This window comes from Anomalospiza imberbis, chromosome 9 (genome assembly GCF_031753505.1).
Source record: "Anomalospiza imberbis isolate Cuckoo-Finch-1a 21T00152 chromosome 9, ASM3175350v1, whole genome shotgun sequence".
Lineage (NCBI taxonomy): Eukaryota > Metazoa > Chordata > Aves > Passeriformes > Viduidae > Anomalospiza > Anomalospiza imberbis.
Genome location: NC_089689.1, coordinates 9,768,211 through 9,790,877, shown reverse-complemented (window position 1 = coordinate 9,790,877; position 22,667 = coordinate 9,768,211). Strand labels below are relative to the sequence as shown.

The 22,667-nt window shown below is 38.6% G+C and overlaps 1 long non-coding RNA gene across 2 annotated transcripts in view; it reads right to left on the bottom strand.

Annotated features, from left to right (window-relative positions):
• The window catches only part of LOC137479262 (uncharacterized), a 182,436-nt gene that overhangs the window by 5,151 nt on the left and 154,618 nt on the right, over nucleotides 1-22,667 (bottom strand). Inside the window, exon 4 of one of the 2 annotated variants that reach the window (XR_011002109.1) lies at nucleotides 7,356-9,335. The exons of the other annotated variant lie outside the window; for it this stretch is intronic. This is a non-coding gene — a long non-coding RNA (uncharacterized lncRNA). Of the gene's footprint in view, nucleotides 1-7,355; nucleotides 9,336-22,667 lie in introns of those variants that run through there. 2 annotated transcript variants of the gene reach the window in all.

Sequence of the window (22,667 nt, the reverse complement as noted above, 5' to 3'; positions counted from 1 at the left end):
TTTTTCTGTGCCAAGTCTGTTTGTTGATTGATTACAGAACAGAAACTTGCACTTGTGTGATACCACCTTAGTGACAAAATTTACTTTTTAGTCACATGGGAGAAAAATAAATCATGGAAAAAACAGGAAAGAAATTCAGTCTTTGAACGTATTTGTTTCAAATGTAGAGTAAAACTAATTTCTACCAATTCTGTGTAACGTGCTTCAATATTTATGTGAATTTACGAAACTCCTGTTTGAAATAAATTGCAAGAAACTCCAGCTTAAGAACACATGTAAACACACACTTTACACATAAGTTTAAATTCCATGAAGTTCCAACTATTTATATATACCCATAATAATGGGCATTCTCTAAATGCCTTTTCTGACGGAGTATATTTGTTTCCCTTTTCTGCACACAATGAGTTCCTTTTTCTCCCAAGGCTACTGATCTTACTGACAATTGCTGCAAACCATGAACATTTCATGCTGCTGCCTTATTTTCATCTGATTCAGTGTCTGAGGTACTGGTGGCTGCTATCGTTGTCCCCCAAAATAGTGCAGTAAAAGGCTACTGCACTCAGGAAAAGAATGGAGCATTGACATGAGAAAGCAATTATGTGGGAAACATTGAATCAAGCATTCCCAGGTGGTATATTTATATTGAGAATAAACTGTAAGGCAGCCAAGCTGGAAGTCTGAGAAACTTCCACCATTGTTAAAGGGCCACTGTCCCTTAGGCTGGGGCCCCCAAACTGCAAGAGGATTTTACAAAACTTAAGATAAAATCAAAATATAAATTAAAACTCAAATCAGTAATTTTATGTCTTTTTATATAAACTTCCATCTCAAGTATTAAGAAGACTAACAGTACTGTTATGCAGGGGTACATAAAATAAAAGTGGAAGTGGGAAGAAGTCAGGCTCAGTGTTTTCCAGTGTCACAGCCTGGGTATTGTGAAATACAGAAAACAAACAGGAGAGGGATAGATCCAAAAGCAAGTATTTTTAATTTGTTTCCTTTGTGGTAATCTTCACAGACAGGTCGGCATTTTCTAATTTTTGTAAAGTATCAGCTTGATTGACCCAACCCCTTAAAGAAAACAGTTTGCTACATTAAAAGTCAATGGAAATGAATGAGCAACTGCTCAGATATAGGAACCCCAGGAACCCCAGCAGCAAGGGCAACCAAAACAGAAAACAATGAGCTGCAAAAAATTAAAAATAATAAGTATAGAAATTTTGTACCCACCACCAGTAGTCATGCTGCATATGCTTTTCCTTTCAGCAAAATTTTTGAAGGCCAAAAATGGATTACATTTTTGACATTTTGGTCTTTATTTCAGTTATCCAAACTTTTAAGTGTTTCTCTCAGGTCTTTGGTCCACTTTCACTCCTCACAGAAATGAGACGTCTCCAAATTTTTATTTGTATAAATTTGCATATTTATATATGCACAGCAATTTTAAAATGTAGGCTAAATATGCACATTTTCTTGTGCATGTTGTCACAAATTTGAGCAAGAATCAGAGAAAAGAAACACTGTGAACATGAAAACTGGAGAGAAAAAGCTTCTCTAGACACCCTTAAACCTTCTAAATATCTGGGTGAAGCTTCAAGTCAGTTAATTCAGTTGAACTCATTCATGCATATTGAGACAAACCTACTGCAAATCTGAACGGAATGAGTAAGAAATCAAGAATTAATATGATGAACACAGTCATAGTGGATGTGTAAATACCGTAAACAGTGTTTTCATCCTTAAAACAGAAGCTGGTTAACAGAGAATGAAATTTGAAGAGAAGCAAAATCAGAGTGACACTATCATAATCTTGGGACTTCATATATTCTTTTCAGAAGTCCCACTGAGTTCTAGTAAACATGCAGAATTATCTGTTTCTTAGCAAAAAGCATGGCTGGGCATGACTTGACACTGCAGTCACTTTGTGGCAGCACAGCCTCCCTGCTGCCTGCCATTATCTGGCTTCTTCACACACCCCGTGGCCAAAGGAAACACACCGTAAAGCCAGGCACCCATTCCACCTGGCAAAAAATGTGTGAGTCACAAGATGTGAAATGGTCATTAGAGAAAAGGAAGATGATTCTGGTGAATAGCCAGAGCCTGGGACAAGTTGAGTTTTGGACACCAAGGACATTACACATGTAAAAGCCTGGGCTTGGCTTCCCTCAGGAGTGGGCAAAGTTCCCAGTTCCTTCAAACATCTGTTTGATATTACCAGACTCACTGGGGAAGGACTCAAGAAGTGCAGAGCTGACTCAGAATGTCTCGGCCATGGAGGCTCAGTCCAATTTTCTGGCAAAGGGAGTTTAGAAGTTTAGGGGGCCAGAGGGGAAGAGGACTTGGAGGGGTCATCTGGATTCAAGCAGAAATGAGGAACAAAGAGGTTCTAGGGCAGGAAGGATCTCCAAGGTTAGCCAAACAGCATGATGGAGAGAGGAGAGTGAAGTCTCAGGAGGCTCTCGAGGCAAGCAGGAAGACATCAGGCTGGACTGGGTGGAAATAGGCCAAAAGAGAGCCATGGAGCACAGCAGATGCAGCCACTGCTCCCTCTCTCTGTCTTCACTACCATACTTCTCAGTCTCTGCTTCCAACTTATATGTGAACAGGAGTGGCCCCTTCCTCCCTCCCATGGGCCTGCTGCTCACTCTTAATCCTTCCCAAGCTCCTGGAGAAGGGAGAGGGGGCTGGTGTGGGGGGCCAGTCTGGACTCAGTGCCGGCAGTGGGGGAGGAATATGGATGGACTGAGGAGGCAAGGGCAGGTGTTGGAACAGCTTTACAGCCATGTGCTGGGAATGGGAGTCCCCAGGGTGGAACCCCAGCCTTTTCCTGTGGGGCAGGTGGTGGGGACACTGCTTGGGGTGAGAAGAGGCCAGTGCTCATTGCCTCAGCTGCAGAGCATGGGGGCAGACATGGCTCCTTCAGAGGCTAAAAGCTAGAGGGGATTGGAGGAATTGCAGTGCTGGGCCAGAAGGAAACCTGATAAAGAAAATTATCCTAGTTAAAAAAAAATATATATATAGGAAATTGTGACAACTAAGGGAGAAAATTCATCAAAATGATTATGCAAATTCCTGGAATAGAATGAGGAAATGGCCTAAAAAATGTGACTTTGTCCATGAATAAGAGGATGCTTTCTGAGCTGTACAGTGTGAATAGATAATTTCAGGATCCAAAAGATAATAGCATAAACTCATATAATATCCTGAGTCAGAAAGGACCCACAAGGATCATCTAAGTCTAACTCCAGGCCCTTCACAGGACCACCTCGAGGCGAGGCTGTCCCAGTGCAGAGCAGAGTGGGACAATCCCCTCCCTTGCCCAGCTGGCTGTGCTGGCCCCGATGTCCCCAGGACAGGGATGTCCCTCCTGGCTGCCAGGGCACTGCTGGCTCGTGTCCAACTTGCCACTGACCGGGACCCCCATGGCCCTTTCCACAGTGCTGCTCTCCAATGTCTCATTCCTCTGTCTGTACCTCCATCCAGGGTCTCTGGGTCCCCCATGCAGAGTGATTCTATGAACAGCCATTTCTTCAGAGGTTCCCAGCCTTGGAGATGCCCAGACAAAGCACAGTACTAGGGAACATGTTCCCAGTCAATGGAACTGCAGGGGCATGGCAGTGTACCTGAAATTGCTTTCATTTAGAGAAATAGCTATTTTGAAGAAGTTTTCTAGATATTATTTTGGTTCAGAATCCCAGCTTTGGAGACACAAATATTGCAGTAGTTAGCTGATTTGGACACCCTTGAAGATCACAGTATATCAAAATTAACAACTGGCTGATTTGTCTAAGCTGGCAACAACAACAAAACTTGTGGTCCAGGGACAGCATCCAAAACATTAACACAAATTGATTGCCCACAGCCAGGCCTGTTTAGGTTTCACAGCATTCAGATTCACTGCTACAGCCCAAAAAGACAAATAAACCACTAACACCTGAACAAGGGAAAAACTGAAATAAGCTCAACACTGCTTTCTTTCTCCTCCCGCATGGTGAGCTCACAAGTTACCTTAAATCACACACCCAGCACGTGGTGTGTCTGGCACACAGAGGCTGCCCAGACCTGGCCCTTTGGAGCATCACTTGGTGTGTGCTGGCCAGACAGGTGCTGCCCAAAGCCCTGCAAAGCCAGGCTCAGGCCACCCCACGGGCAGCAGGGCACGGCTGCTCACAGCAGCTGGCACCAGGCAGAATGGCAGCGGCACAAGGATTCCCACAGCTCGCCAGGACTCCGTTGCGTTCAGCGGCTGCTTGTATGAGGAAAGGCTGGGTGGCCTCTGTGAAGCAACCCAATAATAATATTGCAGGGACTGAAGAGGAGGAGAATTGTGGTAGCACACAGCAAATAAAATATGCAAAATATCTGCATCTGGTTGAAAGAAAATGCAGCAGCAGAGTCTCTTATCTGCATAATTTTCCCAAACAAGCTATAGAGCTGCACTCAGATTTCAGACCTGAGATCTGGGTCTTTTCTAACTGAAACAAATGGGTGTTTGCCAACTACTTCAAAGGAAACGTTTAAAAATGAGACTGTTAAACAGCTAAGGGAGCTGATGTAATCATATTTTAACCCAATTATCCTTTCCAATATGTATTTGTCAGCATTTAATCCCATCTGCCATTGTGCTGCCCAAGTGCCTAAATTGTATTGGTCCCTCAAGAGTTCTCTAGTCTTGGCTAACCTAACAATTTCTGTGCCATATGCAAATTTTAATTTGCAAATGTTCTCCCTCACTTCCAGACACTATTAAACAACTGGTCTTATTATGGCGCTCCTCAGTTAATTCTTTGCCATTTTGGAATTTTACCAATTTTTCTGGTTTATTTTCTACCACTTTACCAATCTCTAATCTATGCCAGTGATTTACCTCTAAACCCTTGAATACATAGATACTCTACTACCCCTTCTGAGAGACTTTGAAAAAAAAAACACTAAGAAAGTAAAAATTACTTAAACCAAAAAGTTTCTTTAGTCATTTCTCTGTTGACAATAAAACAGATGCTAGTAAATTTAAGTGTTTTTTTTACTTTTCAATAAAATATTCCTTTTTATTGCTTTTACATGTTGTTTTTATTTATGCAGATAATTCATTATTGTCTCTAGTTACTATTTTAGTCCATTTACCTGCAACTTCAATGAAGTCCCCTAGTTTCAAATTATAAGTTTATTTTTAATTCTTTTTCAATAAATAGGTCCAATGTCTGCTATCCAAGCTAATAAAATTTCAGGTAATGGTATATCTTCTGATAGGAAATAATCTGTGCCTTTAAAAAAGTGATTTAATTCAAATGTAAATAAAACCATAGTAGGGCAAAAAGTCAAGGAAGCAGTTACAAGAGTGTAAAAACTTATGATGTTTAATACTAAATGATATTTCTGGTTTTATGCTTTAAGATTAAAGGTTCATAATCTGGTTTTTGTCTGTAACTCTGATTTAGTAAGGCATTTTAAAGTGAAATATTCTAATTTTCATTACAAACTTTTTAATAGCACTCTTGCAGGAGAAAAGAATCTTAGTATACATGAAAATAGTTCCAACTGGATTATACATATGCTTGAGTCCTATGTTGAGTTGACGCTTGAGAGGAAAAACTATAAATTTCACTTGCATTACAAGTCTATTGATATAATCCAAAGTGGAAAACAATTTTCTCTTGCATCAAGCAAGTTTCTTGCACAACAGTAACTGAAATGGTTATTTCTGTTGATGGATATAGGCCAAATTTCTTGGAACATTCAGACCCTGTGTTTCAGAGACAGACCCATGCTAAGAAGAGAATTTAACATTTGGAGCCACAGGAATGGCTCATTACTATAAATGTCTGCAATACTAATCAAGAGAGATAATGTTCTAGTCAGGATAATAATTATCATCTAACTGAATTGCAAATGCAAAAAACAGGACTCTCAAAATCCAGACATCTACGAATTGAAAGAAACAGGCATTACTTTTTTAACCACTTGGGTTCCTCCCCCTAGAGGACTACTGCAATGCTCAGGGGGGAGGATTGCACATTGCAGTGCAGTCAACACTAGCACATCTACTGAATGGACACTGCACCTTCTGCCGGGCCTGCTACAGCTTTGGAACTGAGAGCCAGCCAAGTTTACTGTATCCACACATGAAAAAAAAAGTAGAAGATTCCATCAAGAAGCTCAAATGTGAGTTAAAAGCAACAAAGTGACTATGGTGTAATCCTTATTGCTTATATATGCCAGAATAATATCAACAATCTTTTTCCAGTACAAACGCCAGTGAGCAAGGAATAGTAGTAGACTAAACACAGAATGTAAAAGAGCGTAGAGAATTGGGGTCTGTGCTAAAAGAAACGTGAAACCCCAATGAATGGAGCAGAATGAATTGCAGACCATTCAGAGCAGCATTATAGGTTTCCCACGTGGGCACTAACAGCTGAGTTCCACAAGGTTTTGGCAACAGTACAATTTGCAACAACAACAAAAAGAGTTTGCTGAATTATTTAAGCATGAAATCAACATACCTCAGACAAAACTAGCCAATGTGTGTTAAGCTAAATAACTTAAAAATAAAGCACTGAATCTGAGCGGGAATGCAGTGACTTTAATTCACCCCACTTGGTACACTTATTTCTCTGGAAATGCAAGGGCAGGCTACCCAAGGCAGAGTACTGCTGAGGAGCTTTCCGTGCAGTGCGCTTACTGGGGTGGGCTGGGAGGGGTTGTATGAGCATGTACACCTCCTTCTCCTCCCTTCCTTTTGCTCTGTTTAGCTTTCATAAATTCATAGTGATGTGATCCCTGCCAACCCTAGTCTTATTTGCTGGTTCATGTTGCTGTTCACAGAACACAGGTGCTAGTTGTTTTTTGGGTAAAAGATAGTTTTGCAAGAAACACATCTTTTCCCTTTCTCCCTCCACTGATTTTCTTCAAAGGTGAAAAGAACAATCACCTTTTGCAGGGTACTCAAATTTACTTTTGTTTTAGGCTCCCCCCACTTTTCCTCATGGTGTAACACATACATTTTTTTAGAACTTCTGTTTCATATGGCATGGCCCTGAGTACACCTCACACAGGGAAGTTCTGGGAGAAATGGCGGGTGAGAACAGAGGCTGCAATGTATTCACAGGCCTTTCAGGATGCTTGCATTGCAAGCATCACACACTTTCAATGATGCAGAAACACTGCCCAGACCTTCAAACAACAGACAGGCAGAAAAACCAAACTATCAAACATGCACAACCATAGTGGCAGAAAACATGCAGCAGGTTTAGATATTTTTCAAAAATAAAACATTCAATTTTAGAGGAATTCTGTCAGATGAACATTCTTGGGAGGAGCAGAATCAGCCAGGAACATTTCAGACCTCTCTTTGCGAAGGAGGAAAGGTTCCTGGCTAATTCTGGTTCCTTTTGGCAGGAGGTTTTTAAGCCAGGGAACATTTACCATGTCTCAAGGGCAACGTAAGCTGGAAGCAGGAATGTGGCTTTGCCTTTGCCACAGCTGGGGCAGAGCTGCCTCTCTAATACTGCAGCTGGGAGGCGAGGAGCCCTGGGGCTGCCCGGGGCACCCCTTCCTACTCCTCCCTCCTCAGAAAAGAAGTTGAAGCAAGGGTTGTATGTGTTGATGGTGATCGATGAGACCCGTGAGGGGAGTGGACAGTGAAGAAATTCTGCTCGTCCCAGTTCCCAAATACAACCATCTCTTGGAGGTGCTGCAGAAGGCAACCTTCTCCAGGGATGGGTGGTGATTCCTGCCAAGCCTTACTGAAAGGGAATTCCACTGTGGTGGACAGTGAATCAGTTGTCAGACATGGTGAAAGCTCAAAGCTCATGCTTCATTAGAACTTGGGATTAATTGCTTTCTGTAGAGCACACAGAAATTAAGCCCTCTTATCAACATTGTGACTAAGAAATAATAACAACAAAGTCTGAATCAGAGAACAAGATGCAGTAAAGCTATCCACCAAAGGCAGGAGATTATCATAAAAGATCAAACCATCATTTAATTACTTTAGTAATGAAATTAATGAATTTAGAAATGAATGAATGCAGCAATTTCTTACCCAGAAGGGTTCCTGCTATAGAAACAAATATTGCATTCAAATGTGAAAATAAATTCATTTATTGCTCATTCCAAAAGTATTTGGAAATACTTTTGAAAGGAATCTGAATGTTAGAATGAGGAATCAAATAAAATCCCAAACCCAACCACATTAAAAAAAGAAAGTAAGTTACAGGACTGAGTTCTCAGCTAATTAAGGAGGAGTCAGGCATCAGAAGATCACATTCCAGTGACATGACAGAAGAAAAAAAAAACCACTTTTTTTTGGACATTGAGAAAGTCAGCTCTTTCTACTGCAGCAGATCAAACATCTCAGCTTTAAAGAATGACAGAGAAAATGAAACCAGAAGAACAGCCAAAAACCAATTTGATTCTATGAAAATAAGCAGCAGTGAAACTGCAATGGTACGTTCATTTTGAGACTGGCAAGATCCATCCCTTCTTAGTTACCTAATTCACCAGAAATACTAATCAAATTTTTCTGTATCAGCACTGCTTATACTAATATACACACACAACTCATGGTATAGAGTTTCAGAAATTCTTGGATACTAAACCCTCCACTCCCACAAACTTCACTCTCTAATTCTCCAGGGGGCTATATATCGAAGGAGTATTTATTTTTCTACAGTGGTGCAAAAAAAAGTCAGTGAAAACAAGAGCTGGGCCTCGATGCTCCTCTGAAATTTGCTGTCATACTTTGCAGCTGTGCAAGGCAGTAGGAGTGGGAAACTGCAGAGCAAGAGGTCACCAGTGCCACTAGTGCTCCTCAGAGTGCTCAGAGGGGGTTGAATTCAGACCACTGTAGTATGAGCTATTGTCTTCACTGTTGTTCCCCTCGTGGTCCATGAAGGCTGTTTAATGTGCTGTGGGAGGAGGGGTGTACTGAAATAAGAAGAGGAAGCTAAGGGCATGAGAAAGATTAAGGAAAGTGCTTTGGTGAGGGTTTTCAGTGTGGCTGTTTTCTTTGTAGTTGCAAACAAAAAAAAAAAATTCTCCCTGAATTTTGCATCTTACACAATCCCTGAGACTTTCTATTTATTGTGCCTATGCTATTTTTAAGACTAGCTCATACCCCACCTTAACACTCCATTTGAGATGCGCTACATGTGCACTCACAGGAGCTACAGTGGCACCAGTGCTGTACTGGATGATAAAGCCCCAGTGCTGCTGTAACTTCACTGGAAGGTAAGCATGTTCACTTTAAGAATCCATATTTTCTCCTGAGATGCCTGCAGTGGTGTGGATTCTAGCTGGACTAATAGTGTTGCAGTCCTCATGTGCACATCCAACTGCTGGAAAAGTTACAATCTGAATCACATGTTCTTTTTCAGTGATTGTATGATTTGTATAAAATGATTTATACTAAATTTCATTGCAGGCAAAGGTAAATAACATGAAATTTTACTAGTGTCAAGAAGGAATTTTACTTTATTTTAAATTAAAATCGGTTCTTCCAAAAATCACAGTCACAGTTAGTTGAAACTGTTTTTTTCCTGCTATGCAAGAATAATTTTGTCTGATTTAAAAAGGTATAATGTAAGTCAACGGTTTGTAGTAGTTTTCATCATCATTTTCCTGGGCCACTTTTGCATTAAGGATTGATCTGTTTGGGACCTTTTTTTTCTCTATTTCTCCTGACATCTACAGAATCCAGACCACAATGGCATCAACTCACTTCTTTATATAACAGAGAATTTCTCCCAGTTTGTCCTTTATGGTTATTCACCCCCAGTGATCAAGGTCAGAGGCCCTTTTGGAAGTACAATCTAGTGCAATTCTATAATACCTTGTAAAACATTGAAATATTTTTTTAGAATTATTTTCCCTTTCTAGGCTCAGTGTCACTTTCCAGTGGATTTAAAACTAACATTAAAACTTATAAATCTAATTTAGCAGAATAGTCTACCCTAAAACAGTTGTTTAATTATTTCCTCCTAGGAAAATGAGCAGGCATTTTGAATACTACTTATCAGCATAAGCATCAGTATTATATCAACATCAGTACAGCAAAGAAAAGGTGACACAAACATTTTGACGACTTTTGGATCAGCAGACTTCCAGCTGCATGCTGCATTGTGCACCTCACACTCATTAAGGGGAAGGGAACACTCAGATACAGATTCACACATGCAAAACTTCAGGTCTTCTATGTGGATGGCATTACTTCTGCCACAGGAGCCTGCCTAAGTCCCATCCTGCATGTAAAGCCATCTGGCAGGATCAAGAGCTCTATGTCACCTCTGCACTGCAAACCAGAGGTAAGACTTCCCCTATAGGTACACAAAGGTGGAACGGTATAGCAAAGTGTACAACATATGTGCTAGACTACTTCTGGTATACAGCCAAGCCTGAAAATCCATCTCTTAATTTATTTTATGATTGTTAATTAAGTAAGTGGAGCCAAAAGAACACATATAATATTTTCAGACTCTTGAATATAAAAGACAAAATGGTCTAAAATAAAATCAGACATAATTTAGGTAAAAAATACTGGCACTTGATTGCCTTTTTGTTGACATATCTAAAAATGAAATAAAGATTCTAAGGCCTTACATGAAAAAAAAAAAAATGGGTTGTTCCTTTTCTCTGAATTTGTTTGATATAAGCTTGATAGACTTAGTGCTACATTTAAGGAAAAGTATGAGACGCTCTACCGTGTCACTCACTTATTACTTGGGATACTCAATGCAGAGAGAACCAGAGCTGTGCTGCACACAGAAAACATAAAGAGAAAGCTCTCTACAGCAACAGTTCAAACCAGATTATTCTTGCTCCTAGCCATACCTCATATTTTAATTTCTTTCCATTGTGTTATCTGTTTGCATTTGGATTTTCATTGCTTAAAATAATTTCCTCGCAGTTAACAGGTACTCAAATTCCAGGCCCCTGATTTTTACTGTTTTTTTCTGTTTGAAAAGTTCAGCTTTACCTTTTGGCATGAAATCTCTTGTTTTTGTCAGGCCTTTGTTAGTTTGCAAGGCCTCTGCAAAACACACCCTCATTGGCGTGAGTGGGGAGGCACTTTAGGAAGGTGGCAGCACAGCTTTCAGTTCTCCTTGCTAATGCAAAATAGAGGCTCGTACCCTCATTCTTCCTGCTGGAAAAAATTGCAAGAAGGGAAGAGAAAGGCAATAGGCTGATGGATCTGAAGGTGGTTTTGTTTTGGTCTAGTCCAAAGCAGGACAGTTTTTCTGAACCATGAGTGTGCTTAAAGGTCAGCCCAATTTTTAAAATTTATTTTTAGGAGAGATGTTTGCCAAGATCTACAGTGTGACTCTAAAGTATTTTTCTATTTCATTGAGCTAGTCTGAAATTACCGTGCCGTATATGCAGCAGGTAGATTAGAGAAGGTCTCACTTTGAAGAAGAAATACTATCATGGGCTTCCCCCTGGACTTGTATGGAAATGGGTGGCATGCAAAGCAGTGTGACGTGAAATAGCTGAGAACACGTGGCGCAGTCGCCGGGTTTGCTGTGCCTTTGGGTTAGTGTACAGAGAGCATTCACTGCTGAAGTCCTGATCACACCACCCATAAATGAGAAAGACTCTGTTATCTAGCTCACAGGGATGCTGGGAGATTACGTAATGTTTGCACAGCTATTTAAAAATAAGAAGTACTGTGAATTATGCAGTAAATTGCTGAGAGCAAAGACTTATTCTCTCTAAAGAAAATGAGAATGACAATTTCTAAAGAAAATTATTTTGGAGAGCATCTTTAACTACATTAATCTACACTATTTATCTATTTGCTAATTAAAATTATGTTAGTCTGTTAGAACAGATTGGAGCAATTTACATGAAAAAAGACACCTGACTGTAGTTGTCACTGAAGTGTACTCTATCCGTTGAGAAAATCATAAAAAAGTTAGCACTGTACTTTCAAAAGTTCCCCCTTATTCCACGCCACATCTTCATAAGCTACTTAATAATTTAATTCTTTCTGTGTCTGTGTTTCAAGTTGGTTAAATCTGGGCTGCTAAGTGGTGCTTTCCTTTCAAGGGATTCATTTACTGAGGAATCCTCTTTACTCTGATTTAGTCTTTCATCTCGCATGGATGCTGCTTTACTCATCACTAATTCACACCACACATCACAGGCTACATCAACATCTGCATCTTCTGGATGGAAAGTTTTCATTTCTTCCCCTTTAAGAATATCTGTCATTCTGCAGTCCCAGTCATCAGCTCCTAACAACCTTCCCAGCTGTACAACAATGCATTCTGAATAAACATTGGAAGGAAGGAAGCATAAATATTTGACAGCATTCACAGTCGAGGTTATTAAGCACTCTGCGTTTCAGAAGAATACTCAAGACTGTCTTCCAATGAAGTATTACAAGTGATACTCCAAGTATTTTTTAATCTAAGTAAGCTTTTACTTGAGAAGAGGCCAGTAGTGCCTGGATATGAGAAGAGAAGATTGTGAGCACACAGAGCATTTACAATTTCATTTTAATTTTGACTGGTTTTGTTATTATGATATTCTGATCTTTGTTGCAATTTTGAGCATGCCCAGAACAGACACGGTAACAGAAGTTAAAATCAGAAATGAATTGCTTCCTCCCTGTGGAGTTAGTTAATGCTTATCCCATAGGCCAAACTTTAAGTGATTTGGTCATCTGAAAGACAGCTTGGTTCTCTCATTCTCCATCTGGGAGGTGTTTAATGCCATGGTGCTGTAATTTAAAAGCTACAGAGGAAAGCATTAAGAGGGAGAGGGAGTTGCTTTTATTCTCTCTCAACACCTTCACTAGAACTCTGACAATTTTCCCAATAATGTCTGTGTGACTGCCCATTAGAGTATCAATCAGGTAGGACTGAAGCCTAATATGAACACATTATTGGAAAGCCAGTCTAAGGTGGGATTTTTTCCAAAATATTATTTTTAGCTATGACACGCAACAGCTTCTTGACAGAATTAATAGATTATTCAATCTGAATTCTAAAGTTTCTAGCTTTTCTTAGCAGACTGACTTCAGAGTAACTTCAACCACCTAATCTAAATTAGGTCCAAGTACATTCTTTTATTAAAGGATAAACACAAACACATGTAATTCTTCCTATATTTATATCAACACCATTCATCTGTTACAAACTTCCTTGTCCACACCTATATCATAAAGAAATCATTGCAATCACTGTTCTAATCTGTTCTCCTAATGTGAGGCCTACTTAATTTCTGGAAATCTTATGGTCCGGGCTGCTGGAAGCCAGGAAATCCTTGCTCCAGCCCCCTCACACCTGTGCAGAGCTCTACTGCATCTGCACAATTAGTCCAGCTGGGGCTTCTGGCACAAGTGGCTGCACTGGCAGAGCCAGTTCTTCAGATTATAAAACATGTAGATTAGCAAGATTTTTCCAGTGATGTCAGTAAAACACTTTTGGTGTTAAAGCTTGGCTGGATAACATTCCACATTAAAACATGGATTTTTGACCAGACATTGGCCTAAATTTAATCTTTTTTCCAAACAGTCCCAAACACTGCAAAATACTGAAAGAAGTTACTTACACACTGGATTTTTTTACAGTGATCAAACATGACGAAATACATTTTCCCATCTGAATTCCTATTACATGCTTCCTTTCCTTTTAGCTTAATGTGAGATTTGCCATGTAGTAGGGGACACAACTCCAGCAAATGCAGAACCTGCAGATGGTATCTACAGAGCATCCCATATACAGGAAATTTTCCATTTACAGGAAAATACTGGATACATAACCAGCAAATCCATCCTGCACATTTTTTTTTCCAAATGAGGCTTCATCTTTGCATATTCTTTGGAATATGTGCGTGAAGCACACAAACCTGAAGTACATACTGATTTTACTGACAGTAAAATACAGCATGAGATAGTACAGTCAACCGGTGTAAACCTTCATAGAGTAAGAATTATCTTGCACATGCAAAATTGTCACATGCTAGCCAAAAAGCAGACACATTCAGCACTGAGCACTCAGTATTTAAGTACTTAATTCCTGTCATTGAATAGAGCAGCTCTAACCACAGGGCACTGCAAGAGCAGACATCAGAATAACCGAGCATGTCAGTTCAGACCACAATGGTGAGCTCCTGACAGAAAAGGACAAAAATTCAGATAACTCACACTTCTGAATTTCCTGAGGTATAACAACTGTTCAGGCTGCAATGCAAAATGTAAACTTTCAGCTTTAAGGTTTTTTATAATGGAAATCCATACCATATCCTAAACTTGATTATTAGTGAGAGCAGTTTAGAGAATATGTCTTCGGGCATTAGCATTGGTGTGCAAATGCTTGAGGTTATTTTACACATTACACTGTAGTACATAACTGACCTCTGAGGAGACAGAACGCAGCAGGAAAAATCATACTCACTGCCTTTAAAAAAACACTTAGAACAACATGAGCACAAGTCATAAATGACTTGTAGTACATCAGTATTAAACTGGTGAATCTGGCTTATAGCAAGCCAAATTTGGACTTCACAATCCTACAAAATCCTGTAGCCTGTAATAGCTTTATGAGCAGTACTAGACAGCACAAAATTTGCCCAGGAACATAAATTCTAAAAAGAATATAGTCAAAATGGAAGTTGTTTCAAACTTTATAGAAACAAATTAATTGTGGATTAAATGTAGTTAGATAAATATGGTTTATTTGTTAGCTAGAGTCATATGCCCTTAATGTACATACAGTTGAAAATTTTGTTTAACCTGATTTTTTAAAGTATCTTGTTCCATTTCAACATAATCTTTTAAATGTGTTACAGCAAAAAGAACTCATATGTCACATATATTCAGCATCCTCAATTTGATAAGCTAACTAGTGCAGGGACATAAATTGCATTATTCTGCATTAAAACTAAGTACATTATTTTTGTTTAATCCTCTATTTTACACCAAATCCTTCTTGAGGAATTTTAAAAATTCAGAGCAAGGAACAATATAATTTTACAGTTTCAAAAGGGGACATGTAAGTGGGCTACACCATTACCTGCAACTACCTGAGAAAGGCACACATCCTGCAAACATACCTAGAGTAGATAATTAAAGAGTCTTGATGTGTCTCCAGCTTTAGTAGCATGTGTTACAGGCGAGACAAAATGGCTAATAAGTACTTATACATCTTTGTCCAAAAAATTAAAAGCATGCAAAAGATGAAACCCTGGTCCAGTTAAATGCAAGGGACATTTTCTGGCTGACTTCAGTAGGTTAAGCCTGCATGTACCCTGCAGTGCTAGGACATGCTAGAAGGCAATGCCTTCCTCACTGTGCTCTCACAAGCACATGGCTGGCGGCTACAGAAGTGTAGCACAAGCTGTAGTGAAGCCTCAGTGATGCTCTCAGAGCTGCATGCAGAGTCTAGCACCATAACCCCAAGTGTTACTGCGAGATCGAGGCTTCAACCACACAGGTTCAACTTCCAGTCTGTCAGAAATGAGGCAGTTGGAGCTTCAGTATAAGCTGCGTTTACCTATTCTGGTTGTTAAGCCAGAGACACGAAGCTCCAATCACTAATTCCATATTTGTTCCTCCAGAGAAAAAAGTAGATCTCACTCTAGGCTGAAAAAATCCCTTGCACCAAAGCACAATTCTTAAGCTGAACTAGAGTGAGGCCAGGAAAACCTGAACAGGAACAGTTAGGTGGCCTCTAGACATTGGTTTCATTAGCAATTGTTCCACAGAGAATCTGTGGTGCTCATAAACATTACTGTGAATGCAGTGTTTGTTACAAGTGCATTTTATATAAGACATGTCAAAATGCTATCATTATGCATGGATGGACAGAAAGTATAAATTAAGTATTTCAAAAAAGGATCAGGGAGTTCAGTTCAGAAACTGAAGTCAGCTGGAAAATGAGTCCTGCTGTCCTTGGAATTTCTAAACTATTATGTGAGATATGCATTTTGAGGCAAATAGAGGCTACCAAGAAAACAGCTTGTTTATATTTGAAAAACTCCATCTTGATGAGATAAAAATGATGTCAGTTGTGTATAAGAGAATCCTGGTTCTTTCTCCAAATGAAATTTGATGCCTCGAGAGTGGTTTGGTTGTGTTGGGCTCCTCAAATACAAAGAGGAAAACTCTTACTTCAGTCAGAATGCATTTTTTTAAGATTTAAGACTACAATGTCTTTGTGTAACAAGACAATGTGTCTTTTACTGTACATTTCTCCATCTTGAATTAATTTCTACACTTCCCATAGCCAATAAACAAACTCCTAACAAAAACTGCAGTATATGAAGCATAGAACTATATATTGTATCTATGTTTTCATAACTAAGGAAACTGTAACAATACTATGAATTAACCCAATCTAAAATAGCACATCCCAGATGGAACAGGAGGGACAAAAATATATGTGAAGCTTTCCAAGGCTTACTATGAATGAAGCCATTTCTGTATGGTGTTTTTTTTATAGCATAGTGTATTCAAGTTCAAATTTTCTCTGAAAGAGCTTTTAGATGTCATAGCTAATACAGAAAGATGTTATAGAATCTGTGGTCTTTGAAACTGCACTCCATCATTTAGGGGCAAGAAGGCAAGAAAGTAGTTCAACTCACACTTACATAATTTTATCTCTGTGATCTAAACATTTTGTGAAGTGTTTCAACCTTTTATAAATCAGTCCAGGAAAATGTAGGAAGTACCCTCCACAGGGTACACGATCATCTTCACCATGCTTGTCATGGACAGTTAGGGTTTTATTTGTTTTACACAAAATCTCTCTTAGAAATTATCCAGTTTAAGTAGGATTTAAAAGCTATTCTGGGCTTGATCACTGAAATTAAAAATCAGGTATCAGCTCCTGACCAGCATAATTATCTTTTTCTTTTGTTTTAAATTACAGCAGCATGGCATAAAAAGTTGTTCTAAGGACTGCCAAGTAAAAGTGAAGTAATCGCCTGATGGTGGTGATATTTGCAAGACCTTTACAGAGTTCAGAATTAGCTTCTGTACAGGTGAAGGCTGTGGGATGTAAGAGGAATGACTGAGGTACGTGCTGGCCAGTTGGTGAGAGTACCAGCACTGGCTGATGGACTTTAAAAATCATCTAAATGCTCATGGAAGCCTCCCTCCAAAAGGCATGTAGAGAGACTGATCATTGATGAGAACCCTAAATAATTTCCATCTGATACCAAATAACTTGTCCGTTTGAGCCTTTCAAATTTAGCAACATCCTAATCTTTTGGATTCAGAATGTATTGATATATTTTTAGCCATGATACCTGGATTTGGATGAAAGAGGAAGTGGGACTCTGAAGTTCAGATGTTCAGTGTCTCATGCTGGAAAAAAACATTGTGACAAGCCTCTGGATAGACTTCTGTTTTGTCACTTGTTTTTACTCATTCAATATGTGCCATGGCAAATTGATTTCTCAAACTTTTGCACCATTCTAAGTTGAAAGCTTTATAAAGCACTATTAGCACTATTTTTAATACAGTCTTGCAAATAAACTGATCTGACAAAAACTTATTTCTCTCATCCTCTGTTGAGCAATATTATTTACAGTACCATGGTTTCAACCTGTATTAGAGTTTTAAAGGCCATTCCCTCATTTTTCCCATGCCTGAAGTCAGGTGAACAACACTAATAATTACTTGATTTATCCCTTTTAACATTTTAAACAGTGGTATGTGAGATTTTTTCCCCCCCAGGCTTCTGAAATTTTCTAAGTTTTCCAAGATTTGTTAAAAATAAATACTAGCTATATTACAATATACAATATTACAATACAAAATACAATAACTAATTTGTTAAAAATAAATACTAGTCAAAAATACCCTATGAGACACATCTCCTAAAATACTTGGGGGAAAATTTCTGTTGACTGTTGACTCAGTGGATGTTTAAAAATTCTCCTGAATAACTTAAGAAATGGAAAATGTTTCATCAACTTATCCCATTAATATATGTTCTACTGCTTTCCTAGTTATAGAATTGAAATACTTATTGAAAACATCTACTCCTCCCATTACCTGTTCATCTAGTAATTGTATATAATTGATTCATCAATTTTAATATATTACCATTCTCTAATGACTGTAGACTTTTTCTAGCTTTTTTCCTCCCTTATAAACCTTCTATTAGTCCTATGTTTTTTCAGTTTCATTTGCTGAATTATCCTTCTTCTGGATTTAAATACTTCCCTCCTACCCTATACATTTCTTTTTAAATCAGTATAAGGTTTTCTTTCCTAGATTTGAGGTTTTGGGTATAGGGATAGAAAAGTAAAATCTTGCCAACTACTGCCCAAGTATAATCAATATTTATATTGTCCCCTTATGACTGAACTCATAATCAATTACAGATTTATGAGTATTAGGTGAGATTTTATTATACTCATATATATCTCAACTAATCATTTCATAATCAGGACAACCACCAATATTTAGTTCCAAAATCAGTTCCTACATAAGCATTAAGATGAGGATTACTATGGATTTCCCATGGAAGATGTAATGCTTATCAAGACAGGAAATGGATATTTATAATTTACAATTTTGAAAGAAATTCCAACATTCTCTGGCACAGAGGATTGTGTCTGAAAGTCCACGATCATCCAGTCAAACATGTTACACTATGCTCACAGGCAGATTCTCCTAGGCACGCTCTTTGTTTATGTTGGTGTTTGCCACAGGTCCCCAAAGCTTCTGCATGCTGCCAGCAAGAGCACTTGGACAACTAATCTATGCTCAGGAATGTATTTTCCAGCTACTGAGGAATTCGGACCCCTCTGCCAAGAAGCAAGTTCTGATCATACAGATTTAAGTACTAGCAAACAAATCTGAACATATGCTCACCAACAACAGATTCCAAATTGTGTTATTATCCAAACCCATAACAAAGAATTGCTTCTCGCATCATGATGCCTTAAATAGTTTTGCTTCCAATACTTTGAAAATAAATAAATAAAATAAAATCTCTCACACCCCCTAGGCAAACTCCCTCCAAAAAGTCTTCTGTTGTATGTAACTGACCTCATTTCCTCAATCACACAGAACAGGTAAATTACTGAAAAATTGTTAGAAAAACTATTAGAATGATAATTAAAATGATTTCCCCAGCAGTTACAGCAGCCCAAAACATTGAAAAATTTGGTCATTAGCTTTGCTGGATTTTGGCTAACCTATCCATGTAAAAACTTTTTCCTGTCTTTGTAAAATTGGTTATTTTCTGTGAGTCCAAAGTGATGGGTAAGCATAAGTGACCATTACAGTAATTTCCTGTTCAGCTTGGTTTCAGACTTCAGATTAAGTGGATCATTCTTTTTCGTCCCAACCAGAATTTATTTTTTAGTCAATTACTACTCATTTTAGAAAAAGGAAATTTTTATAAGGGCTCTCCTTTACAAAGACTCGCCCAAATTAAAGATCTCAACATTTTGAACATTCCTCATTTGTAACTAAAACCCGAATAAAGGGGGATGATTTCTAATGACAGTCTATGTTGTGTTACTCTTGCTGTTGAATGATAGTCATTTTATTGTTATAAATTGTACTTTCCAGTGACCCATATGACATCTAGGTCTGCTGTAAGATATACAGCAATTCTAGATCTTATCAAATATGTAAATCTTCATTTTAACTCTGGGAACTGAGGTTCACATTTGAATGTTTCACAGAAATATGCACTTTCAACCATGGCTGCAGGCGAGTGCTCCCTTGTGTAAGTCATCCATTTTTAGAACTAACTCTACAATTAGGCAGTTCAAGTCACGCAGAAGATCCATGGAATTTGTGCATATTGCTCATACGAGGGTTTTTTATGGTTTTTGTTGTTGTTAAGCATTTCATAAATAGATCTGAAATGCAGATAAATAGCTGTGTTGAAATGATCGAGGATTGCAAGGGAGGCCATGTCAAAGGACATTTTCCTTGGGTGACTGAAAGTCAGCATGGTACATAAAGCTAAATTACAGAAGGCTTTTATAATCAGTAAATTGCAGTATTTCTTTTTTTACCACAGCGTTTGTTAACATTTCTCACATTACGCAATTAAAAAGAAAATAGTACTGTTGTCTGGCAACATTGGAAGCACTTAAGTTCAAAATTATGAATTAAAACAAAGACTAGAAATAAAATAATTATCTTTTGTTGCTTTTAACTTCTGGTCTCACAATCAGAAATCAGGGATGCAGTGCATCAAAGCTGCCTGGGGGTCACTAAGCAAAGTGATTTCAATTAACAATTGCATACAAGCAGCTTCTACACCCAAATGAAAAAGGATGCCAGAGCATTTGTTTATGAAATTGGAGGATTTAAACTGTTTAATAAATATTACAGTCTCAACAAGTCCTCTTTAATAATATTTGAAGGAACAAAGCTGTGCTGTAGCCCTGTGTAGAACCCTGACAATATTCAAACCAAATCAAATTTTCAAATGCAATGTGTACTATTAGGAATATCAGGAAGAGGAATAATCCTGTTTTAATCCTGTGTTAACTTTTGTTAATTATTGATGCCAAGTATATTCTAAATATAAATAGAGAAATGAGTGCAGGAAAATAAGTCTTTTTTTATACAGCCTCTAACCTGAGTACCTTTTGAACTTCTGGCATGTCCCACTTCCCTAAAAGAACCACTGAAAGTTCTTGGCTTTGACAACTTTGTTTACAGACCCCCTCATCCAGTAAGATATTAATTCCATTTAGATGATACTGGAGAGTTTCTGAAATATGTTTGAATTCCTGTAAATTATGGCAGTGCAGTTTCAGATAACTTGGAAAATAGTTTAGGATAATTGCCCTCAAGAAGCCAGACATTTAACTGAGTCTCCAGAACAGGCTTTCTTTGTTGATTTTATATGGCAACCTAATGCTAGACTCGAATTTGATTATTCAGATAGTTTAATTTTTAAAACTATGGATCACTGTGAGGGTACCTGGTACTTACTTGTTTTGAAAGTAAGGACAGTAATTAGTATGCAAAAATTTAGCTGCCTGTTTTTTAACATCTTGAACTTAAGCCTAAAATTTATGTCACATCTCTCCCAGGAATGAGCTTTCTTGCATTTGTTCTAGTGTTTTCTCTTTCCTTGTGGCCTAAAAAAACAAGAACGGTCACTACTCTTTGTAACTAGTACTATTACCTATTTATTGGAAATTGAAAAATAAAAAGAAACCCAAACAATAAAAAGTATTAAAAATGTTGTTTCCATCCTTCCTCTCACCTTGCTCCTACTAGCAAAACCATTCTAAATCAAAGCTTGGGTCAAGAGCCCTGTTTCATCCAAGCCAGGTTACCATTTTTACAAGCCAACCCAACAAGGCAACATGCTTTGTGGTCCAGGCCACCAGAACTTCCCAGAACACATTACAATTTATTAAACAGTTGGAGAGAGCCTGAGGGGGGAGCCAACCATGTCCCTGAGTCCTGTCTGCTGAACAGTTTATTGATTGAGGTTGTCATATCAAAAATCTCTCCCCTCCTGGAGCGCTTGCCTGGTTCAGGGAACACAAGAGAATGAACAGGTTTGGCAGCAAATGGGCACAGCTCAAGCAATGCATGTGAATTATTCCACTTTTCTTCACAGCCCCTGTAGCTCTTCTGCAGCAGCAGCAGCTCTTTAGAGGTTCTTGAAGGATCCTCTTGAAGGATTTCAGTTTTCACTATCATATTTTCCCTGTCCTGCAATCCACAGTACTTTATTTGCTTCCTATTCACAACTGAGCACTCAAATTCTCTTACTCGTAATTTTTAACCTTTTTTCAGGAGAAGATTCCTGTGGATGTCTTTTCCCTGCCTAGATGCCTCCTTCTTTTTTTATTGGTTAACTGAAAGTCTGAACCTCAAGGTGAGTTTTTTTCCCTTCCATTTGCTTTTAGCCTGTGTAATCCCAACACAAGTCTAATAGGGAAATGTAAAACCGGATCTGAGCTGTTTTTAATACAGTGTTGAGAGGTGGAGTTGGCTGGAGTTCAGTTTTGTGCTGAACAGCTCACTGTAGCTCAATAAAGACTTGTGTCTGTGTTTCTGTTTATATGGCTGGAGCAGAGCACAGAGTATGCTTTTTCATTTATAATCATACGGACACAAGACAAACACCTCTTAGACTGTAGAAAGACAGGTCATAAAATGAACTCCCAGGAGACTGGAAACCTACATTATCAGTCCTTTTTCCACTGGAATCAACCCAACCCCATGGAAGTGTTCATGGAAGTTTAGTTTGATGTCTTAGCAGTCTAAGTGACCTGGGGCATACTCAGCATCATGTTTACTCAATTCAACTATTTTACACAGGAATCAGCCAAGTAACATGGAAAAAAAAAAAGATAAGCCATAAATCAGGGGCTTTACCTTACTCCACAGCAGTGTTTTCTACACATATGCATGGGGATGAAGGATGATTGGGACTTATAAATTCAGGACAGCATCTATTTGAAAACCAGATTGTTATGCTTAATGCATAAGGCCCTGCATATTGCTGTATTCAACAAACACAAAAGAACTTCCAAAGCACATTCCATGCCTGGTTTCAACACATAACACAGAGTTAGAGTCATAGGTAATGATATTGTAGCCTTGTTTGCTATGGCCCACTGCAATCCTGTGCTACCCTGCCCCATAAAAACGCCTGCCCTACTCCCACTCTGACTTGTGCCAGTCAGAGTCATTTAGAGTCACCCCAGCTGCCACAGCC